Source organism: Cyanistes caeruleus, chromosome 1 (assembly GCF_971803275.1).
Source record: "Cyanistes caeruleus chromosome 1, bCyaCae1.hap1.1, whole genome shotgun sequence".
In the NCBI taxonomy this organism is placed as follows: domain Eukaryota; kingdom Metazoa; phylum Chordata; class Aves; order Passeriformes; family Paridae; genus Cyanistes; species Cyanistes caeruleus.
In genome coordinates this window covers 21048234-21065926 of record NC_141701.1, presented here as the reverse complement: position 1 = coordinate 21065926, position 17693 = coordinate 21048234, and the positions used below count along the sequence as shown (strand labels likewise).

The 17693-nt window shown below is 45.6% G+C and overlaps 1 long non-coding RNA gene across 1 annotated transcript; it reads left to right on the top strand.

Moving 5' to 3' along the window:
- Positions 1–306: 306 nt before the first annotated feature.
- On the top strand, positions 307–2404 carry LOC111924735 (uncharacterized). Its single transcript, XR_002861822.2, has 4 exons — positions 307–381; positions 541–639; positions 1632–1746; positions 2255–2404. It is a non-coding gene; the product is annotated as an uncharacterized LOC111924735 (long non-coding RNA).
- The last annotated feature ends 15289 nt before the right edge of the window (positions 2405–17693 follow it).

Genomic DNA, 17693 nt, shown 5'->3' with positions numbered 1-17693 from the left:
CTCTCCTAAGAGTGATGTCCAAGCACTCCTCCCCCAAATTAGTGGAAAGAGGTGGGAAAAAATGACTGCTTTATGCATTTGGGTGGCACGTTCCTCAGTTGTGCCACAGACTCCATGCAGGTCCCCTACCAGTTTCACTGCTCTCACTAAGTAGCAGAGGGTCTGATCTACCTTGTGGCAAAGGTCCCCTCCTGTGCCTCACCTGCTATTTATGACTCCTGGAATGCACCATGGTGGTCCCTCATAAAGCTTCAACACATCCACCAGGGAGATCTGCAGCACCACATTTTCTGCCAGAAGGAAGGAGGTACTCCTGCCCAAGCCCATGCCCAGGCCTATGTCCTTCCTCCATCTCCCAGACCAGCTGCACAGTTGCTTCAGGTTCCATCAGGGAAAGGCTTCACTCATAAGGGTGTTGTTATCATTGTGCTGAAACATTCTTGAGCTGGCAGAGCAGCTGTGCGGTAGTCCTCACTTCCCACTTTTCAAAACATTCTCATCACTTTTCAAAGCATTCTCTCTCACTTCTTTCTGCCTTAGAGACAAAGTGTGGCTTGTTTCTCAATGAGTGCCTGTGAGGAGTGAAGCCACAGCCAAGGCAAGAAGGTCTGCTCCTTTCCTGGCACGAGTTTTGGTGAGGTGAGAATGGTCCACAGCCCATCCATGTGTTCATCCCAACACCCCATGCACGGAGATTATCTCTTTCCACCATATTTTGCAAATGGAGGAGCTACTGCTTGGCTCCTGCACGTAACCCATATCAGGCTGCTTTCCAGTGGGGCTGGGAGACCGGCCAGCAGCACTGCAGAGAGCTGTGTGAACAAGGGACACTTCAAATCTGGAGACAAAGCTGACTTCTAAAGGCTTCTGTTGCTGTGTGTGGTGTATTTAGCAGGCTTCAAAACACCATGGGAACTTCTGTGGCTGTTTGTCATGCCTGCTTCTCATGATGGATTGTTGGAGGACAGAATACACAATAAACTCAAGGAAAGCAATTTGCATTTATTAAAATGCAAATTCTTTTATGCTATGGCACAAAATGTAAATACTATTAACATTTCACATATTAAACTATAGCTTTTGCATGAGTATCTTAACATTTGGAGATCTAGGTCTGACCAATGTCATGGAGCTCCTACTGTGGAAATTACCTGTTTGTGGTTTATAAGGGATGTTTCTGCCAAGAACAACAGCAGGTTCTTGAGCACAGAAGCTGTTTACTGAAGGTAAATCACCTTGGGAAAGTCAAGCTGGAAAAGGGAAAGTACAGAAGGAAAGCAGAAAAGCTTCCAAGTGCAAAATGAAGAGATTGAAAGACAGGGTGAGAGAAGGAAGACTGGGAGAGAGACTGTTAGTACAGAAAAGAAAGGGCAGAGGAGGCAAACCACAATCTGCTTGTGTACCTACCCAGAGACAGAGGGACCCCCAAGGAAAGGGCAAGCTCCACCTGCAGGACACTGCACTGGGGAGGGTGTCTTGCCCTGGGTGCTCAACCTGCTCTGTCTCCCCAGAAAAGCAATCTCCAGAGGTTCAGAAGCTCAGCACAAAGCTGCCTCATCTGATCACAAACCACAGCAAAATCTGTTTGAGAGGGGATTTGTCTTTCTTTGATAATATTTCATCTCCTTTAGGACTGAACCTCCAGAGGGAGAGGACACCAGGCCAGCAATAAAGGGCTGTTAATTTTGATGATGACCTAATCAAAGGAAAGAGACTGTCATCATGGAGTGGTGTGGCTCTTCACAGGTAGAAATTCCTCAGTCAGAGCTGATTTATGTTCCTGGGTCTGAGGCACGGAATTCTTTTCTCTGCTCACTGTTACACTCTCAAAAGAAACCCCAAACCAGTATTTATGTTATTTGATGTGAAAAACATCTTTCATCTGTAAATCTGTAAAGCAAGAGTTCATGCATTAGTATGACTTTGTGTGAAAACTCTTGCTTAGATCTGTTCCCTATGTGTTAATTATAACTGGAACCTATTTCTCTGCTAAGCTTCAGGTTACACTTCAAGCAATAAATGTTTGCAGGTAAATAGAGAAAACCATTAACAGAGGCAGCAGCTACAGAATATGCAGCCTTTTTATATATACTGAGTGACCCATGCATGGGCAAGTCAGGCATTAGCACCCAAACTCTGTATAGAAAGGAAAAATTGCAGGTTTACTGAGAAAAGGAGAGAGAAAAAGACGCCTGTTTTTTGCATGGAGCTTTATTTTGTCCCTGGTCCCCCTGTCCTGGGTGTCCTGTCCTAGGTGGAAGGATGGAGGAGTCAGAGGCACAGCACAACCTTCCCTGTGCCCACTGCACCCCTGTCAGTCCCTGAAAAAGTCCTGGGAGAAGGATGCTGGAGAGCAAAGAATGGGTCTGAGGACACCCAGAACTAATAGTACAGGAAATTTCCTGGAAAGCATGAAGTAAACACTTGAAAAAAAGCACAGAGTTGCCTCCCACTCTCAGCAACTGTATCTCACACTACATTGTCTTTAATCATTACTCAGGAGCTATGACATGCAGTAATCTACTTCCTCAGCTTCATTTAGCATTTGCATGACAGAGCCTTATCAAAATAGAACTACTGGGACTGCAAAACAAACACTTAATTAAAGCTGAATGTTTCTAATTAAATCCAGTAGGATAAACACATTACAATGAATGTCATTTCCAATAGTGTCCCTAGAATGACAAAACAAAGCGGCTGTGTGTGAGTGGCACACCCCACAGAGCAGCACCACACATGTTCACACGGTGCTTTCCCTCTCCAAAAGCTGCTGGCAAACCACGTGCACGGCCTCCCTCCCTGCAGCAGCATCCTTGGGCCACCATGGCAGTGCAGTGGCAATGGTCACAGATGGCACTGTGCCATCTGTGCAAGACAAAACTGCATGAAGTAAAGAGGGAGAGCAGGGAAGTAATGCAAAGATGCCTCACAGCTCCAGCTGAGTTCAGCAAGGACCCCTGCAGGGGTGGGAACCCAGCCTGACTGGTAATCAGGGTGTTTTGGTAAAAGTGGTGGGGGACAGCAGTTAAGGGTACCCTAGTGTCCTTGTGCAAGGTGCAGAGATGGGAACAGAGGAAAGCCTTTGGGGAGTTTCCTTCAGAAACCCTTCCAGAAAAATACCTGGAATTAGGTTTTTCAAAAATCCAATTGTGTTCTGTTTGTGAGATACCAATGTATACCTTGAATCAGCTTTAGAAGTGAGTTAGTGGGGAGTAGCCAATAACAGGATGGTAATTTCTGTCTGAAACAGCCTAAATGCCCTCAATTCCCAAGCAGGATCTCAACAGAGGACACTTGAAGCCGACCCCTTTCCCCAGAAAATGACATATTTTCAAGAAAACCAGCACAAGGTGGCAGGTCCCCTAGGACCAGTATTAGGCCGCATGTAATTATGGAGAAACTCATTCTGGGCAGTCTAAATTTGAGATGCTTTTTCTCCTCTGTCCTGTTGACTTTTTGTCTTTTTCATTGTTTTGTGTGGAAAATTACCTGTCCTTTTCTCCTGTACCCAGGGTTTTTCTGGTCATGGCCAACAGAAAATGGGTCCCAACCACCATGGCCAGATCATGTCGGTGCTGCTGAGAGGAGCCAGATGTCTTGAGCAGTGCCATCTGTGACATTTATCCCTAAGACTCGTGGTTTGCAATGTACCAAACACTGACAGGCATGGCCAGAGGACTAGGAAGGACTGCTGAGACAGCTGGGTTGTTCACCATAACCCATAGGGAAAGGCAACAAGGACAAGGCTGGACAGCTCTTAAATCACAAAACCCACAGCGCAAACAACTTCTTATATTTTTGGGGGTTTGTTTTGCATTCCTGGTGAGGAGAAGGGAAAGGAATTTTAAAATGTTATGAAGGAAGGCTTGTATGAGACTGGCTAAGGTGAGGCACTGGGTTTCACTGCCTGGGATGATGGTGGGATCCAGCTCTGGAGTCTGGATTACCCTGTCATGTACAGGCTTGGCTCTCATACAAGGATTGACAGAGGTGTGACTCATGCTGCCTCAGCCAACAGGAATGACTGGGGTGGTCTCTTGAGGACCTTTCCAGTCCTATTCTTCCACGCCTCACAATTGTTATTTCTGTCCCTTTTACCCAGTTACAGTAATGACAATCCTACTCCTGACTGTTGACCTCATGCTGCCATATTTCTCTGTGCCATATCTGAACTGCTTTAAAATCAAGCCTCTGCTGATCACAGACTGGCCAGCATACCACTGGGACTCTGCTGTATTTGTACTGCAGAAAAGACTTGCAGCAAGGTATTTTTAGTAAGCCCATATGTAGAAGAACGTTGTTACACACTAGAAACAGATTGCAGTCTAGAGCAAAACAAAACACGGAGAAATAATCATTGTTCACACAATCACATACATATATATAGCATAATCACCCACAAGGCTGTCAAATGAGGCCAAAGCCTGTTGCATTTTTGGCAATCAGTAGGCAGTAGCCATGTGTCCCTACCAGGAAGACAGGATTTGACCCACAACAGCACTTGGGGTCAGCATGAGATAAGCCCGATGGGAACTGGGCTACTTTTGACACTATCCAAGATCCTCTCCCCAGGACATGTCGATCCATGACCTTAATCAGCCATGGCAAATTTGGGGGCAATAATGACGTTTAACCCCCACACACATGCCCTCACAGATTCACAGAATGGTTGAGCTGGGAAGGGACCTCTGGAAGTCACCTGGTCCAAGGCTCTGCTTGGACCATCCAGAGCAGACTGTGCTGCACCATCTCCAGCTGAGCTATTCTTTCTCATATCTTTATTAACTTTTTTTTTCTTAAGTAATGTGCTAAAGCAGTCAAAACATCTGGGGAAGATGTGCAGTGATGAAGACTTAACAAGATTAAAGAAAAAATGCCTTTTTTTTTTATTATTATTCTGGTCACATGGAAGACATCATAAAGCATCTGATAGGCAGCAAATCAAACAAAAAAGGCACAAGCACGTATGCAAATACACAAATACATAAAACATGAGGGGTGGGAGGAATGCCTTAAATACCATTCAAAACTGACTTTCACTAAGCAGCAACTGAAAACATCATTGATGTAACACTGCAAGAGTTGGGCCTCATTTTTCCTCAGATGGGTTTGACCATTATTTGATCTTTACCTTGTTCCAGGCCACTCTCTTTCAGACTGACAGGCTGCTGCTCTATTTGGAAATAGAAAGAATGTCAAGACACTTTCATGAGGGATGCCTTGTGATGGGATGTTCAATTATTTTAGGAGCCCCTGGCAGGGTCTTGGCCCACACCGTCTGATACTCTCCCAAACAAGCCCCAGACGTGGGAGTCAGTGCTGTCCCAGCAGATGCTGTGGATGCAGCTTCACTCCAAGGGTGAGATGGTAGCGGTGCAAGACCAGGCTGCCCTGTTCAGCTTGTTTTTGGAACAGCTAAAAACCGTGGGCACATTTAATTCAGTACTGTAGGTGTGGCGTGGAAGTCTAAGATGGAATGGGTGAGCTTCATAAAACCAAAAAATTTATGCAGCAGTACAGTGAAAAATGTCCACCACAGGATCAAGAAAAGTGATAATTTCTGTGTTTATTTATCCCAAGCAGTTAAACATAATGTGTCTAGAAAATCAAATAAGGCTTTCCAGACAAATGAGATCATGCAACAAGCAGGTTTCGTTGGACTTCATATGAAGCAAACCCTAAAGACCCCAAAACACACATTCTTTATCCCACAAGGATCACTTTTTTGATTATTTAGCTTGTGCTGATGCATTTGAAGAGCTTCCCAGTGGCTGCTGAAGAGGCTGTTACCCACACTCCATGTGGTACCACTGTATCTTGGCTCTCAGCTAAACATCCTGTCCACACCACCATGGTGCAGCATCAGTGACTGACCCATGCTGCATGTGCACAGGCTGCCAAACCTGAAATTTGACTCACTGTATAATTTGTTTTAGGAGGTAGAAACCTGCTTGTAATGAAAATTTAACGTTCTGTGACTCACACTCCATTGAAGTTTATACAAGTATTCACGGTCATGACATTTATTAGCAAAGTAACTGGTACCCCTCTGGTTATTTAAAGCCAGCTAGAATTATCTTGATGAGTTTTCTTGGCTATTTAGAGCCAGTTAGAATTATCTTAATGAGTCTTCTTGTTAGGAGTTCTCAAATAATCTTATCTTCTCTGTACAACAAGAGTAGTTCACACTTCCAGACAAAAATAGGTCTCAGTCAACCTACAAATTCCAATTAGAGATTTTATGGGTTTGGACATTGCCTTTAGAATAAGCTATTGAATAATATATTAGCAAGTTGCAGTGATAACCCTACAAAGGTGTTCAAAATTATTTTCTTTTATGTATTTCTTTCCACCCGTGTTATTTCCTTCAAAATACAAGGTCTAATTTTTCTCCTTTTTCACAGTATTTTATTGGAGTCCAAGAGTGTTGATCTTTCCAGTCATCTATTTGCACATCAGAACATTGCTGAGAACAAAAAACTTTTGTTTTTTAAGATAGCAATTGACAGATAACAGCTTTAATATAATACAGCCACAGAATTATTAGTTTTGGGCACAACAGTATCAGCAATGACACATTCTTATCCAGTAGGGTTGTTACAGACCCATTGGAAACTTGGCACAAATAGGGATACCTAGATTTAATCCTTTGAAATTGTATCTAAGGCCTTCCTTCCTGAACCTCTTTAAATTTCCTGACAGCAACAGACCAATACTAAACTGTTGAATTACATTTCTGGAGAATTCCAAGATTTTTTCCATACTTTACTGAAGAAGCTACATTTCAACTACCACAGTTTTACTTTAAAATACCTTTTTTTTAGCCTGTTCATAAGATATTTCAAAACAACTTAGGTAAAAGGTATAATATAAATAAACATTTTTGCTCAGGTTAACCAAAAGATTTTCCTTTAGGCTTATGCTTGTTCACAAACAAGTCACAATTCTGTGGCTTTTTAAGAAAGATGCAGAAGAAAATTACTTTATACTTTGCTTGTCCCATGGTCTGTGCAATACATTTTTACACTAACCTCAAAAAGATGGAACTCTTGGAAGATTAACCATAACAACTTTGAAATTTGCTTCACGTGAGCAGAAAATTCTTTTGAAGTCTGATGATAAATTAAATTATGGATGCTAATGCAATTTCATCTTGTTATCCAGTACACAGAGTTCTTCAAAACTTAATCAAGAACAGGCACTGAATTTTTAAAAATGGATGTTATTTACTAAAAAATTAAACGGAGATTATGCTCTAAGTTACACTGGTTTTGCTACCTTAAAACCCATCATGAAAAAAAATATAGCTCTTTGATACACTTTATTTTACCTAATATATTTTTCACATAGCTTGTTCTACGTGAATGGTAGCAAGGATGACCCTAAAAGCAAAACTAAATCACTTCATCCCAGCCTAAAGGCAGTGAGGAAACCACCAGCTGAGGCAGTCAATTCCTCACTGTTAGAGACAACTTTCAATTACCTGAGACCCTTTCCAATTTACTAAAGTAAACTGAAATTTACTTTTGAAATCCTGCAAACATCCCAACAACATTGGAGTATCTGTGCCTGCCCATGGTGTCTTTCCTAGTGCTTACTACACCAGGCAGCAATGTTAGGAGCTGGGAATGGAGCTGGGAAGGAAAAGGGACATGCAGAGATAGGAAAGATTTTGTTTGCAAAAAGGATACTTTAGAGGAAAAGAAGGTACACCGAGACTGTAATGACAAACATCTGAGAATTCAAATATAACGCTAAATTTGCAGTTTTGTAATATGACTCTATAGTAATACATGTGGTCTTTTAAAAGAGCTGGGATTGTGGGGTTTTTCATATGAATGGAAGTTCCACATGGAAGAAATCAATCCCTTCCAGTAACATCCCCAGCATCCATCACCTTCTCCCCCAGCTTACACTGGTGGTAACAAGGGGTTGCCAGGTCCCAGCTGATGTCTCTTACATGCATTTATTTTCTCCTGCTATAGTGTATAATACACTAACATCTCCACCTTCCAAAAAGGTGGGAGGACTTGGATCTTTTTTCCTTAGATAGATGTGACAATATGAAATAGGGATAGCTAACTCATCACTTGCAGAGGATGTGCCAGCTCCCCTTCCAGCCCCAGAAACCAGAACATGGGAGCCACTGAAGAAATTGTGCTAAAATAGAGGGAGAAAGATCAAGATCAATAAGAGCTGTTCCTAACACCACAGTGTGAGACACCTGGCACAAGAAAAGATCAGATACTTTAGGCTTCCTGGCACTGAAGACCATGCAAACCAAAATTAAATTCCCTGAGCACTTTCCACCAAGCAGAGACAAACCTGTAATCCCAAGAGGTTGGTCTGACAGACCAGGTAAGGCAGATATAACAGAGCTAATGGACCAAGATGTGAAGCTGGTAGCTGGAGAGTGAGGCCTGGCCTTGAGTGGGCCCAGTTTAGAAAACCAAAAAGAGGTTTCATGCTGGTTTGCTTTTCTTCTTTCTTGAAAAGCATCCTTTGCTTTGCAGGGCAGAGAGGACAAACCCATCTCCAGAACAATTATCTACCTCCCAAGCAAAGTCATGAGATAAGTATGGTAGAAAGTGGCTTTCTCCAGTACAACTCAACTGGTGCTCCTTAGATGGGACCTGCAGCTGGGGAATCTACTGTGAGAAATGCTCACTCACCGATGAAGTTGAAAAAAGACAAAGTCATTGAAGCAAGACTATTTATTAATATAAACAAGTCAGCTGAGTCAGGTGCATCTCACTGAGGAGGCACACCTCCCCTTAAAATGCACAAACTTTTATGCCCTTCCCTGGCCTGTGGGACTCCCTGTCCTTTTTCCCTTAGGCTGAGTACTCAGGAATTCACACTCTTTCCAACCACTGACTGTGCTCAAACCAACACCTCCTTCCTCTTCACCCTCCTCTCCCCAGCAACCAGCATCAGTTGGCTCCCCTTCTCCTCCCCCTCTCACTCATGAGACCTGGCCTTGTGCTAGTTACACCTTTGCCTAGATGACATGTTCCTATGGCTGGCTAAAACGGCTGAAACAAAACATTATTTTATCCCTCACATCTACCAAGTGTTTTCTCAGCTGTGACAGCCTTGGAATCATCATCATGAACCACTTCTGCTTCTGGAGGTTCTTCATCATGAACTGATAAATTCAGTGACAGACATTCATCATCTGCTCCAATTTCCAGTAGGACTGGCCAAAACCACCCCCAGGAGGTCTCAAATTGGGTCCAGTATCTTGTGGTTTAACCCAAATTGCTCCTCAGGAAGCCACTTTCACACACTGAAAGGCAGGATTTGGTGCTGAGCCAGACATTTGGGTCATACATCCCTATGTGTACAGGATGAAACACCTTCAAGCACTATCCTGCATCCATGTGCAGAGTTTAACCCTGCAGCACGGGTCTGGGTCCTGTTAGCCACACCAGCACCTTTCTGGCTGCTGCTCTGGACCAGAGCCTGCTGGGTAGAGACAGACAAACCTCCATGGTTTGTGGGGGTGCGGGGGAGAAGGCTGCAGCACATGGGCACAAGCCAGGTTTTCCCATGACAAATGATGGCAATGCAGAGGCTACAAAGCAGCCATGACTGTAGTTACCTGTTGCACTTAATACCTGCAGTTCCTACTCAGCAGTGTGCTTGGGAATTCATCTCTGGAGCTGTTAACACAGCAAGTGTGACTGAACTGCTCCCTCAGGCCATTTTCAGGAATGGCAAAGTTTACCCAAGGGACCTCAAGGACTTTCAAAACTACAGCTTCTCCTTTCTTCTGACTTTAGTGTTAGACAACACAGGTCTTCCAGCAAAATCAGGAAATTTATAGGGTAAAACTTGCTGTGCATCAATCAATATCCCAGTCTCCATGACATTTTTCTTAGTTTGGGGCTAGAGTCCTGTGCAATGAACATCATCTGGAACTGCAGTCTGGATGTTAGCAGTAGTCCAGAAGGATATTGTGTATCCCAAGGGAACAGACTTAATTAAGTGCAATCTTCCTCTGATTCCTTCACATAACAGATTCTATGAATTTTCTTAATCAGAAGCCTAAACTTGTGTGGCTGACACTCCATGGGTTTGGAAGAGAGCTGCAAGGATGTGAGAAAGGTGTAAATTAAACTAGGTCACATCAAGATTATTCTAATTTATTTCTTCCTGTACTTGCAGAGTTGGCTTCCACTTCAGCTTCTGCTCCAAGCACCCCAGCTCATAACTTAAACTAATTAGATTCCTGAAGCAAAATTCATGCTAATGTGTGGGCAGAAATACAAATACAATTTTACAGTATGATTGCCCATCAGAGATGCTCCATTCTACCTTATAGCCCAGTGCCCCTGCAAAACCAAAAGTGGTGCATAAAACACCCCAGTGCTATGGCACCAGCGCCCATCTGCACCCTCAGGGAGCTTCTCTGGGCAAAAAGCAAGTGCTTCAGTGGCACAAAAGCAGGAAGGAATGGTCAGCACCCACCTCAGGGAGCATCAGGATGAGAGTTTGGTTTTCATCCAGGACAGGAGCAGAAAGCCCTGCTCAAGGGGATCGAGGGAGGGAAGGAGATGTCAGGTTTCTTGGTGGTATTTCCCTCCCATGGACACAACTCATCACTGACCATGCCAGTCTCTGAGCAGGAGGAACCACTGGCACCCTGATGCAGCTGGCATCCACTTCCACATGGGAGGATGCCACATCATGCAGGCCAGTGGCCCTGGGAAAAATAACTCATCAATCACTAATGGAGAGTCACAGGAGATGCTCCTACTATGTAGGAGTAGATGCTAAAGAACAGCTGAGCAGGGGGCTGTGGTTTATTTTTAATCTTGTAAAGTATATTTGCCTTCCACATGATCCTTTCATTCTTCCTCTCCCAGCACATGTAAATAGACAGTAAATGGCACATTCAGGTCCCCACAGACTGAGCCCCAGCACGGAGCTGCTGCAGATTGAGTGTTTGCTGTAGCTGTCTCACAGACCCACCTGATTTCACAGAGACTTCTTCCTTTTCCTCACACCCCAGGGCAAGGTCAAGTAAGAGTCTGCAAGGCAGCCCCACGGGCACTTTTCTGCCCATGCTGCTTTTCTTGGCTGACAGATGCATGCACAACACGGTCCCAGACACATTCGGCCACCGAGGAAAACCTCTGGATACAAAACCCCTTTCTGGGTAGAATCATGTTTCACTTCTGCAAAGTTTATTGCCTAATCTACAAGGGCTCTCAAATAAAGTTTATGAGCTTGTAAATGCTCCCTGCCACAGAACAGCCCCAGGAGCCAAGGATAACCTGTGTGAGCTTTACTGCAGCCTTTTAACAGGAGTGCTGGGATGTGGTGCAGGCTGCTCCAAGGGGCTGTAGGGAGGCTAGCTGTGGAGCAGAGAGGCTCAGCTCCACACTACAAACATCACCAGTTGCCCTTCAGCCCACAGCTGCCGTGGTGGCACTCAGGCCAGCTGGCAGCTGGGGTGTCCCACATGGATGGACACAGCCCTGGAGGTACTTGCTGCCCCTGAACCAAAATCTACCACCCTCTCATGATCTTATGTTCTTGCCTTTCATTGCAAGAGCCAGGCAGTTGTGATAAAATTAGGACAGCTGCTGCTGACAATTAATTAACTTCAGATAAGGTCTTCAGGGTGGCCATTGGGAAATAAATTAATTCTGTTTAAGCCAGCACTGTGAAGTTCCCCTGGCAATCTCTGCCAGACCTCACCCTGCTAGCAGGCACCAGGCAGTCAACAAGGGGCCCCGCCAGCTTCTGCTTGCAGGGCTGGGTCCCCACCAGCACAGCACAGCACAGCACAGCACAGCACAGCACAGCACAATTCTGCACAGCTCTGCACAGCACAAATGCTGGCACACTCTGCCAATGGACTGCAGCTTCATAGTTTTCTGGGTTTATTTTAAATGAATGTTTGTTCTAGTGTAGTGTAAAACACTGCTGGCCCTCAGGGAAGGTGAATCCCTGCCCAGCATGGCACAAATTCCACCTTCATTCTAATTCACCCTCCACACACCTGTGTCTAAGTATTACTTCATGCAGAAAGAGCAGAGAATGGGACTTTATAGGTGCTTAGCACACCAGAGCCATACTTCCAGTCTCACACCTATCAGGCACTGACTGGGCCCAATGTTTCCAGTGGCTCCCCATGATACTGAAAGAGGGCAGTCTTGAACTGGATATTGGGAAGAAATTGTTTACTGTGAGGGTGGTGAGGCACTGGAACAGGTTGCCATGAGAAGCAACTTGGAAGTGTTCAAGGCCAGGCTGGATGAGGCTTTGAGCCATCTGGTTTAGTGGAAAGTGTCCCAGCCCACAGCAGAGGAATTAGTGCTAGATTATCTTTAAGATCCTTCCAACCCAAACTATTGTGTGATTCTGTGCTTCTGTACTCACCAGTATCCTGTGTAAGGATCTGCCTTCCCATCTTTGAGGTCTATGGAAAATGCTTCTCACCACAGCCATCCACCTGCACAAGCAGTGTTTGTGTTGAACATCACTGATGCATGTGCAATTGTGGCATACTTCCATTTTTCAGCCTCACAAGCTAAAGTACCTGTTTGGAGGGGAAAATTGCCTTTCCTACTTCTGACCAAAAAATTTACTTTCTGTGTGGTTGATGTGAGACTAACCAGACCCTGTTAATTTGGACCTACACTCAGCAGTAGCAGGGAAATGAACTAGCATGACACAAATGAAACACAAGTGGCAGCAATTGGTCTCTTTTTATGGGCTTTGGATAACATCATTTGAGTTTAAAATACAGTCAGCATGTGCCAGTGCTGCTACTTCCACCTAATGGATGTGGAAGAGAAAGTTTTGTTTATGCAGGTATCATACCACAAAGTACAGCAGCACCAAGAGTAAATGTAGGTTAATATTCTAAGTAGCAGAAGAGCTTTAACAAACCTTTCAAGAACCTCATGTTTTTTTAAGTATGCAAATCTAATTGGCCTAAGGTGAATAAAATCAGCCAGGAGGGATGAGGGGCAGTGAGTAGGGGAAAGAAAAATTAAAAATCAAGACAGCTAAAAATACAATTATTTTTTTAATTATACAGAGGAATTCTTATCCAGTGACTTAGCGTTGCAAACAGGCACTGCAGTAGGCCATGTCCTACTGTGAGAATCCCTGCATTTATCTCAGCAGCTTGCAATGTTTCCCCATGAGTTTGTCTGGCCTCAACAGCATACCAAGAGCCATAAAACATCCTCCCTGCACCAGATGCAGGATGTGCATCCCATGGCTGGGGCCACGGCCTTAAAGCCTTATAGCTCAAGAGGACTGGGGGTTACAAGGAAGAAGGCTCATCACCTTGTCCCTCTGCTTCGGTGCAGGGCTTGTGGCATTGGCCAACTGCTGTCCTTTCAAAGGTGCCCAAAGGCATCCTCACTCAGTTCTCAAACCCTGCAGAGTGTGGGAGAAGCTGGGAAAATATTCTTTGGCTTTACACCCTGCTCTGCTATACAAGGAATTAAGCAAACTGGACCAGCTTCATGGAAGGGGCTTCTAACAACAGGAATCTTGGAGAAATTAACCAAGTAATGCTTTTTTTCCATGATGATGTTAATCCAAAAATGAGGCACATATGGTAGTGGCTGTAGGACCCCTCCAGACACCATCCCATCAGCCCATAGAGGGATGACTAAGCAGGAGATAGAGCAATGACTGAGCAAGGAGCAAGGCAGCTCTGTCAAGGCTTATCGTAACACCTGTCTCTGAAGCCAGCAATTTCACACACTGCGAATGAAGAAATTTAATAAAAGCAGTCAGTTCTCCAGTCAGTCTAATAAGCTGTAATCTAACTCTATTTCCCTTCAAATTGAAAGAAAAAAGAAATCAATAACTGAAATGCAAGTCTCATCTCACAGGGCAGAAATGCTTGCACTAACAACTCTAAAAGCTTTTGCAGGATATGAGTGACCACACAAATTCTGTGTATGATGATTGCTTTTGTGGCATTGCTGCTGGCATCTAAGCAGTGAGGAGTGAATGGGCTGTCACTCCCACTGCCACCAGCACATTTTTTGCTTGTCATACTTTTCCTACCCAAGGCACGTCACTGCCTTCAGAATTCCCCAGCCCTTCCCTGAGTGGTCTCATCTCAGGAGGTGGCTGATGTGCCACTGCAGTCTGCCTTCAATTAATCTCTCAAAACCACCTGTGAAGCAGCAGACAGCCCATCCCATGCTGGAGACAGCCCATGGCAGAGGCCAGCAGTGGTGGCCATCATCAGCACACAGTGGGCCCTGGACAGGCTGCTAGGTAACAGGCCTGCAGACACAGCACAGGTGCAGAGCCTGGACAACCTCCTGCATGGCAAGGCCACTAGCTATGGAAAGGATTTCCTCATAAAACAACCCGAGTATAATCTCTTCAGAATCATGTCTGTGGGCTAAGGAATAGTGATAGGGAGGCAGACTTTCCCTGAAGCTCTCAAGTTCAGCTTAGGCTGCACTACCAGAGGCTTTTGTCAGATCAGTAAAAAGAATTTGGATGTTGAGACTTGTTCTTAACACTTCTGTTGGATCTGCCAATTGACAAGAAAACAAAATGCCACCAACTCCTCTGTTCCACCCAGAGCCTCCAGTGTGATTTTGGGAGCCTCACCACTAAAAGTAACTTATGGATGACCTAAAAGAGGATCTTGTTTGAGTGGCTTGTAAAAACCACACCAGCCTCATGAGTGGGCAGCCCCCTCTGAGTCCTGGCTGGGGCAAGCAAACATGGTTGTGGTCAGCATCTGCCCCAGTCTGACAGGCCAGTGCTTCACTGCAGCCTTTCCTCTGGCACTGCCACTGCACGCTGGGATCAGCAAGAGCCAAGGCCAAGCCAGGCAGGACTTCAGCCTGAGCTGCAGCTGAAAGGGCACAGCAGCACCCTGCCAGCCATCACACTGAGTGGGCAGAGCAGCAACCAGCAGAGCTGTTTACGGCATCCCAGTGGCTTCATTTCAGTAGGAGTAGGAGTAGCATGCGACATTTAGGAGAGACTTTCAGGGATTTCGAGCCTTTGAGCAGATCACATCCAGCTGTCATTGTGCTGGCACAAATTTTTTTCTGACATTCACTAGACACCAGAGGGACAGAATCCAAAGTCAGTCCCTGCTGGTGAAGTCACCTACGAACCCAAAATAACTTTCCATCAGTCTGTTGATCTTTTTTCATAATATGCTGGTGAGGACCTCCCCCTGCCTCTGCAGCAAGAGGCATTTCCTAAAGGAACAGACAAGGCCTTGAGACAAGCCCCAAAGATGGCCTGTTCTCATGGTAGGTGTCAACACCTCACCCTTAATGCCAGGCTGGTCCATGCAGTTCTCTGTGGCAGCTCTCCTACAAGCTCACTAGAGATGCTGCAGCAGCTATGGGAGGCCATTCCCAGGGTAACAGTAACCAAACAGCGGACTACAGCACAAAAAGGGATTGATGATACAGATTTGCTCCTGTGAGCCCATCAGTAGGCACACTAGAGCCAATGCAGTGATGAATGGTGCTGCCAAAGCAATAGAAGCCAATGCAGTGATGAATGGTGCTGCCAAAGCAATAGAAGGAGGACGACATTTCCCAGGTAAGCCCTTCAAGCATATTTGTAAGAAGGATCTGCAGGGCAGGAGCCCCTAGTCAGCAGCACTCCACAAGAAGCTGTGATATTGGCAGCACTGCTGCTTGTCATGGAAATCTTGTGTCTGTCACTTACAAATCCCTTTACTTCATTTGAAGGGTCAAAATTCATCAGGGAATTTCCCAGCCTGTCCACGTGAGTACATTCAAACAGCCAAATGCCAAAGTTACTGTTCAAAGAAGAAACGAGTGCTCCACACTGGCCAAAAGCAGCCATTCCTGACATTTACCTGCATTTCAAACTGAAAAAACTTTAGTTAAAGTAAGCAGAGCACAGTTCCATCCTCAGGGCAGCCCTGGCTCCTAGAACCAGATCATGTACGATGGGATGGGACCACTGCCCATCCGTGCCCAGGCCACAGGAAGCAGGGCAAGGCAGCAGCTTTGGCAAGCCAGGAATAGCATCTCTTAATAGCAATGTTACAGTGTCCACCCTGCCCTTCTGCTCCAGGGAGAGTTTGCTAAAAGCTGACATTCAACAGCTTTTCCCCTCGGCTCTGCTGGTGTGTGTGGTGTGTACGCACACGCCTGTGTGCCAGACGCATATCCCCGTACGCACAATCACAGAGTCTGTACGCACACAGGAACATTCCTGAAGGCACACAAGCATCCTCCCAGCAAAAACAAACTCAGCTACATGAAATGTTAACACATCAGCAGCGCCAGTGACTGAGTCCTAGAAGGAGCTCTAGATAATAGTGACAGAAACATTAATATTTGCTGACTCAAGGGCTCCACCAGGAGGAAAAACCAGCCCAGATCATCCCCTCAGGAAGGCTAGAAGGAAGATGCTCCTCTGGCAGCCTGGGTGACTGGCAGGGAGGCCACGCCTGTTCTTTCAAAGCTTTCATCATTCAAAGACAAGGATAAAAAATGTGGTGGAAATGGATCAGCACAGTGTCAGCTGGCCAGGGGCTGGCCGCAGTTCTGTGGGTGCTGCCACACAGGCAGCATCCTCACCAGCTGCAAAAAATTCCAGTCCAAAAACACGAAGAAAGAGATTGCTAGCTGCCCTGCTTTCACCCACTTTCATTTGTTTTCCAACACAGGCTGGGAATACTCACTGACCTACTGCACTCTGCAGTGGTTTCACAGCCAGAGCACAGCGTTGGGAGCACAATGTCTGCTTGTGGCTACTGATAATCAACTCATGGGATTTGCAGGAGGCACACGTCTGCTTGAATGGATGGAGGCTTGAATGAGTGGGAACTACAGAGGCCACTTTGGAATTTAAAAGGGGTGATTCTTCCCATGAGCCTCAGCTCCTATTGCAGCCCCCAGAGAGAGGTTTCTACTCATCTGACCCTTGCAGATATGTTCTTCATCACGAGACAAACTCCTCCAGGAAGCACCTTCTCTGTCACACTGGCTACAGCGACGTCACACAGCAGCCTTATTCCAACCCAGACCACGCACACCGAAGGGATGCTTCACACCTTCTCTCCCACACACACCCATCAGGCTTTTTTAAGCCTGAGACACTGAGCCCTCAGAGGCTCATTGGGTTCTGCCCTGTGCCCAGCACCAGTGGAAGAAGGCACCTCTTCAAGGAGGAACAAAGGGGCTGCAGGAACAAGACTTGAAATGGCAGCCCTGAGAGTGCATACACAAGCAGGTGTGAAGCTGTGCCAGCCCACACACAGGTGACCAGCACTTGGCTTCAGGCAGGTGCCTGGCTGGCCCAGCTCAGGGCCTGCAGCCCATGAAGCTGTGCCCAGGCAGTCAGGGTGCCTGCCCCAAGAGCACGATGCCCTTGATATATTGGGTACCACGCACTGACAATACATTTTTGGAGTGTTTCTTCATTGAGTCTTATAGACTCCCAAAATATTTCTCCTTGTGCCAGAAAATCCCAATTAAAAACCAACCAACCAACCAACCACCAAACCCACTTGTTTGCTCACTAGATTGCAAAACCTATTTCCAGGAACAAGAAAGAGCAAGTCAAGAGCTCCAAATTAGTGCAAGACAATATAGGGAGCACTCATAACTTTCTCCCACAACCCAAAAGCTGTGAATACTGATTTACTCTGCCACATCCCAATTTTATCACTTTAGATTTCACAAGGAAGCATG